Genomic DNA, 5,566 nt, shown 5'->3' with positions numbered 1-5,566 from the left:
ATCTGAATTATACGAGAGCCGACCAGGGGAAACACAAATTATGCAGTCAAGTTTCCCACATTTGGGGATATCGCAGGAGCAGCACACCCAGAGTGCAATTGGTGAGCCTTGCCCTGGGAGAAGCACCTTCATGATCATAGTATCTCACCTAGCAGGTAAGTAGGAGTTGGGCTAGAGCTGGGGAGGGTCGCTGCTCGGGCACCCCCCTGTCAAGTGAAGGAGATCCAACTGAGGCAGCACAAGGGAACTCTCGAAAGAAGAACAAGGCTAGAGGAAGATCTGAGACAAAGAAATCTGACTTTTACCAGAGCTGACCAGAGGAAAGCACAAACACAGTCCCCCACTACCACAAATAATGCTGTCAAGTTTACCACATTTGGGAAAATAACAGGGGTCAGCATACCCAGAATGCAATGAATGATCCTCACCCTGGGAGAACAATCTTCATGACCATGGTATCCCCTATGCAAAATAAGTATGATTTGGGATAGGGCTGGAGAGGGCCGCTGCTCAGGCACATCTCTGTCAAGTAAAGGAGATTCAACTGAGGCAGCACAAGGGAACTCTCATCTGGGGACAACAACTGCAGGAGGTACACATATTTTCAGATGAACATGGGAGGGCAGAAGGCTGCCTAATACTGAAGCACCCCCAAACAACAAACCAAATGCAACAACTAGTGCAAGCATTCCTGGGGGAAGGCCTGCAGCATATGGATTTGCATATGGTGATGTCATCCAAACAGTGGGTCAAAGTTGGCTTCAACACTCATCTGCATATGAATAGAGAAGAGGGGCGTGCAGGGCATGGCGGCCTTTTGCGGCGCTTGGATGACCCCTAGTTCGCATTAAACACCTCCACCCTCCTTCGGTGTGGGGCTCATGTTGGCTATGCCCCAGCCCCTGAAGCATTCAAGCTGATTTCTTGCAGCAGCTGGGCACTGTAACAGCTCCAGAGCTGCTCTGTAAGGCAAGTAAAAGGGTGTGGGCCCTGCAGCACTACCTGTAGTTCGCATTGTGCGTTGGAAGGCACAAAGTAAGCAGACGGGAGAAGTCAGGATAGTGCGCAAGGGCATAGAAGGGAGCGGCTCAAGAAAAGAGAAGTGGAAACAGACAGCAAACTAGGCTGGAGAGAGACCTGAGACAAATACATCTGAATTATACGAGAGCCGACCAGGGGAAACACAAATTATGCAGTCAAGTTTCCCACATTTGGGGAAATCACAGGGGCAGCACACCCAGAGTGCGATGGGTGAGCCTTGCCCTGGGAGAAGCACCTACATGATCATAGGATCTCACCTGGCAGGTAAGTAGGAGTTGGGCTAGAGCTGGGGAGGGTCGCTGCTCGGGCACCCCCCTGTCAAGTGAAGGAGATCCAACTGAGGCAGCACAAGGGTACTCTCGAAAGAAGAACAAGGCTAGAGGAAGATCTGAGACAAAGAAATCTGACTTTTACCAGAGCTGACCAGAGGAAAGCACAAACACAGCCCCCCACTACCACAAATAATGCAGTCGAGTTTCCAACATTTGGGGAAATCACAGGGGTCAGCATAAACAGAATGCAATGAATGAACCTCACCATGGGAGAACAATCTTCATGACCATGGTATCTCCTATGCAAAATAAGTATGATTTGGGATAGGGCTGGGGAGGGCCGCTGCTCAGGCACATCTCTGTCAAGTAAAGGCGATTCAACTGAGGCAGCACAAGGGAACTCTCATCTTGGGACAACAACTGCAGGGAGAACACATATTTTCAGATGAACATGGGAGGGCAGAAGGCTGCCTAATACTGAAGCACCCCCAAACAACAAACCAAATGCAACAACTAGTGCAAGCATTCCTGGGGAAGGCCTGCAGCAGATGGATTTGCATATGGTGATGTCATCCAAGCAGTGGGTCAAAGTTGGCTTCAACCCTCGTCTGCATATGAAAAGAAAAAAGGGATGTGCAGGGAATGGCGGCCTTTTGCGGCGCTTGGATGACCCCTAATTCGCATTAAACATCTCCACCCTCCTTCGGTGTGGGGCTCATGATGGCTATGCCCCAGCCCCTGAAGCATTCAAGCTGATTTCTTGCAGCAGCTGGGCACTGTAACAGCTCCAGAGCTGCTCTGTAAAGCATGTAAAAGGGTGTGGGCCCTGCAGCACTACCTGTAGTTTGCATTGTGCGTTGGAAGGCACAAAGTATACAGACAGGAGAGGTCAGAATAGTGCGCAAGGGCATAGAAGGGAGCGGCTCAAGAAAAGAGAAGTGGAAACAGACAGCAAACTAGGCTGGAGAGAGACCTGAGACAAAGAGATCTGAATTATACGAGAGCCGACCAGGGGAAACACAAATTATGCAGTCAAGTTTCCCACATTTGGGGAAATCACAGGGGCAGCACACCCAGAGTGCAATGGGTGAGCCTTGCCCTGGGAGAAGCACCTACATGATCATAGTATCTCACCTAGCAGGTAAGTAGGAGTTGGGCTAGAGCTGGGGAGGGTCGCAGCTCGGGCACCCCCCTGTCAAGTGAAGGAGATCCAACTGAGGCAGCACAAGGGAACTCTCGAAAGAAGAACAAGGCTAGAGGAAGATCTGAGACAAAGAAATCTGACTTTTACCAGAGCTGACCAGAGGAAAGCACAAACACAGTCCCCCACTACCACAAATAATGCAGTCAAGTTTCCCACATTTGGGGAAATCACAGGGGTCAGCATACCCAGAATGCAATGAATGAACCTCAACCTGGGAGAACAATCTTCATGAGCATGGTATCTCCTATGCAAAATAAGTATGATTTGGGATAGAGCTGGGGAGGGCCGCTGCTCAGGCACATCTCTGTCAAGTAAAGGAGATTCAACTGAGGCAGCACAAGGGAACTCTCATCTGGGGACAACAACTGCAGGGAGAACACATATTTTCAGATGAACATGGGAGGGCAGAAGGCTGCCTAATACTGAAGCACCCCCAAACAATAAACCAAATGCAACAACTAGTGCAAGCATTCCTGGGGGAAGGCCTGCAGCAGATGGATTTGCATATGGTGATGTCATCCAAGCAGTGGGTCAAAGTTGGCTTCAACCCTCGTCTGCATATGAAAAGAAAAAAGGGATGTGCAGGGCATGGCGGCCTTTTGCGGCGCTTGGAGGACCCCTAATTCACATTAAACACCTCCACCCTCCTTCGGTGTGGGGCTCATGTTGGCTATGCCCCAGCCCCTGAAGCATTCAAGCTGATTTCTTGCAGCAGCTGGGCACTGTAACAGCTCCAGAGCTGCTCTGTAAAGCATGTAAAAGGGTGAGGGCCCTGCAGCACTACCTGTAGTTTGCATTGACGTTGGAAGGCACAAAGTAAGCAGACAGGAGAGGTCATAATAGTGCGCAAGGGCATAGAAGGGAGCGGCTCAAGAAAAGAGAAGTGGAAACAGACAGCAAACTAGGCTGGAGAGAGACCTGAGACAAAGAGATCTGAATTATACGAGAGCCGACCAGGGGAAACACAAATTATGCAGTCAAGTTTCCCACATTTGGGGAAATCGCAAGAGCAGCACACCCAGAGTGCAATGGGTGAGCCTTGCCCTGGGAGAAGCACCTTCATGATCATAGTATCTCACCTGGCAGGTAAGTAGGAGTTGGGCTAGAGCTGGGTAGGGTCACTGCTCGGGCACTTCCCTGTCAAGTGAAGGAGATCCAAGTGAGTCAGCACAAGGGAACTCTCGAAAGAAGAACAAGGCTAGAGGAAGATCTGAGACAAATAAATCTGACTTTTACCAGAGCTGACCAGAGGAAAGCACAAACACAGTCCCCCACTACCACAAATAATGAAGTCGAGTTTCCCACATTTGGGGAAATCACAGGGGTCAGCATACCCAAAATGCAATGAATGAACCTCACCCTGGGATAACAGTCTTCATTACCATGATATCTCCTATGCAAAATAAGTATGATTTGGGATAGGGCTGGGGAGGGCCGCTGCTCAGGCACATCTCTGTCAAGTAAAGGAGATTCAACTGAGGCAGCACAAGGGAACTCTCATCTGGGGACAACAACTGCAGGGAGAACACATATTTTCAGATGAACATGGGAGGGCAGAAGGCTGCCTAATACTGAAGCACCCCCAAACAACAAACCAAATGCAACAACTAGTACAAGCATTCCTGGGGGAAGGTCAGCAGAAGACGGATTTGCATACAGTGATGTCATCCAAGCAGTGGGCCAAAGTTGGCTGGAACCCTCATCTGCATATGAAAAGAGAAAAGGGGTATGCAGGGAATGGCGGCCTTTTGCGGCGCTTGGATGACCCTTAGTTCGCATTAAACACCCCCACCCTCCTTCGGTGTGGGGCTCATGTTGGCAATGCCCCAGCCCCTGAAGCATTCAAGCTGATTTCTTGCAGCAGCTTGGCACTGTAACAGCTCCAGAGCTGCTCTGTAATGCAAGTAAAAGTTTGTGGGCCCTGCAGCACTACCTGTAGTTTGCATTGTGCATTGGAAGGCACAAAGTAAGCAGACAGGAGAAGTCAGGATAGTGCACAAGGGTATAGAAGGGAGGGGCTCAAAAAAAGAAGAAGTGGAAACAGACTGCAAACTAGGCTGGAGAGAGACCTGAGACAAAGAGATCTGAATTATATAAAAGCCGACCAGTGGAAACACAAATTATGCAGTCAAGTTTCCCATATTTGGGGAAATCACAGGGGCAGCACACCCAGAGTGCAATGGGTGAGCCTTGCCCTGGGAGAAGCACCTTCATGATCATAGTATCTCACCTGGCAGGTAAGTAGGAGTTGGGCTAGAGCTGGGGAGGGTCGCTGCTTGGGCACCCCCCTGTCAAGTAAAGGAGATCCAACTGAGGCAGCACAAGGGAACTCTCGAAAGAAGAACAAGGCTAGAGGAAGATCTGAGATAAAGAAATCTGACTTTTACCAGAGCTGACCAGAGGAAAGCACAAACACAGTCCCCCACTACCACAAATAATGCAGTCAAGTTTCCCACATTTGGGGAAATCACAGGGGTCAGCATACCCAGAATGCAATGAATGAACCTCACCCTGGGAGAACGATCTTCATGACCATGGTATCTCCTATGCAAAATAAGTATGATTTGGGATAGGGCTGGGGAGGGCCGCTGCTCAGGCACATCTCTGTCAAGTAAAGAAGATTCAACTGAGGCAGCACAAGGGAACTCTCATCTGGGGACAACAACTGCAGGGAGAACACATATTTTCAGATGAACATGGGAGGGCAGAAGGCTGCCTAATACTGAAGCACCCCCAAACAACAAACCAAATGCAACAACTAGTGCAAGCATTCCTGGGGGAAGGCCTGCAGCAGATGGATTTGCATATGGTGATGTCATCCAAGCAGTTGGTCAAATTTGGCTTCAACCCTCGTCTGCATATGAAAAGAGAAAAGGGGCGTGCAGGGCATGGCGGCCTTTTGCGGCGCTTGGATGACCCCTAGTTCGCATTAAACACCTCCACCCTCCTTCGGTGTGGGGCTCATGTTGGCTATGCCCCAGCCCCTGAAGCATTCAAGCTGATTTCTTGCAGAAGCTGGGCACTGTAACAGCTCCAGAGCTGCTCTGTA

General features: G+C 49.9%; 10 non-coding genes across 10 annotated transcripts; all 10 read right to left on the bottom strand.

The window, feature by feature from the left end:
• LOC134986717 (U1 spliceosomal RNA) lies at positions 1–163 on the bottom strand. Its single transcript, XR_010192543.1, has one exon. It is a non-coding gene; the product is annotated as a U1 spliceosomal RNA (small nuclear RNA).
• A 152-nt stretch (positions 164–315) lies between these two features.
• Positions 316–479, bottom strand: LOC134986756 (U1 spliceosomal RNA). The gene has a single exon (XR_010192582.1). It is a non-coding gene; the product is annotated as a U1 spliceosomal RNA (small nuclear RNA).
• Positions 480–1,150: 671 nt separating this feature from the next.
• On the bottom strand, positions 1,151–1,313 carry LOC134986713 (U1 spliceosomal RNA). The gene has a single exon (XR_010192540.1). It is a non-coding gene; the product is annotated as a U1 spliceosomal RNA (small nuclear RNA).
• A 152-nt stretch (positions 1,314–1,465) lies between these two features.
• Positions 1,466–1,629, bottom strand: LOC134986760 (U1 spliceosomal RNA). The gene has a single exon (XR_010192585.1). It is a non-coding gene; the product is annotated as a U1 spliceosomal RNA (small nuclear RNA).
• A 670-nt stretch (positions 1,630–2,299) lies between these two features.
• On the bottom strand, positions 2,300–2,462 carry LOC134986700 (U1 spliceosomal RNA). Its single transcript, XR_010192529.1, has one exon. It is a non-coding gene; the product is annotated as a U1 spliceosomal RNA (small nuclear RNA).
• A 152-nt stretch (positions 2,463–2,614) lies between these two features.
• Positions 2,615–2,778, bottom strand: LOC134986749 (U1 spliceosomal RNA). The gene has a single exon (XR_010192576.1). It is a non-coding gene; the product is annotated as a U1 spliceosomal RNA (small nuclear RNA).
• A 670-nt stretch (positions 2,779–3,448) lies between these two features.
• Positions 3,449–3,611, bottom strand: LOC134986685 (U1 spliceosomal RNA). The gene has a single exon (XR_010192513.1). It is a non-coding gene; the product is annotated as a U1 spliceosomal RNA (small nuclear RNA).
• Positions 3,612–3,763: 152 nt separating this feature from the next.
• Positions 3,764–3,927, bottom strand: LOC134986767 (U1 spliceosomal RNA). Its single transcript, XR_010192593.1, has one exon. It is a non-coding gene; the product is annotated as a U1 spliceosomal RNA (small nuclear RNA).
• Positions 3,928–4,599: 672 nt separating this feature from the next.
• LOC134986694 (U1 spliceosomal RNA) lies at positions 4,600–4,762 on the bottom strand. Its single transcript, XR_010192522.1, has one exon. It is a non-coding gene; the product is annotated as a U1 spliceosomal RNA (small nuclear RNA).
• A 152-nt stretch (positions 4,763–4,914) lies between these two features.
• On the bottom strand, positions 4,915–5,078 carry LOC134986731 (U1 spliceosomal RNA). The gene has a single exon (XR_010192557.1). It is a non-coding gene; the product is annotated as a U1 spliceosomal RNA (small nuclear RNA).
• Positions 5,079–5,566: the final 488 nt, after the last annotated feature.

This window comes from Pseudophryne corroboree (assembly GCF_028390025.1).
Source record: "Pseudophryne corroboree isolate aPseCor3 chromosome 7 unlocalized genomic scaffold, aPseCor3.hap2 SUPER_7_unloc_5, whole genome shotgun sequence".
Taxonomy (NCBI): domain Eukaryota; kingdom Metazoa; phylum Chordata; class Amphibia; order Anura; family Myobatrachidae; genus Pseudophryne; species Pseudophryne corroboree.
Note: the sequence above shows the minus strand (reverse complement) of the source record. Positions and strands in the feature narration are given on the sequence as shown.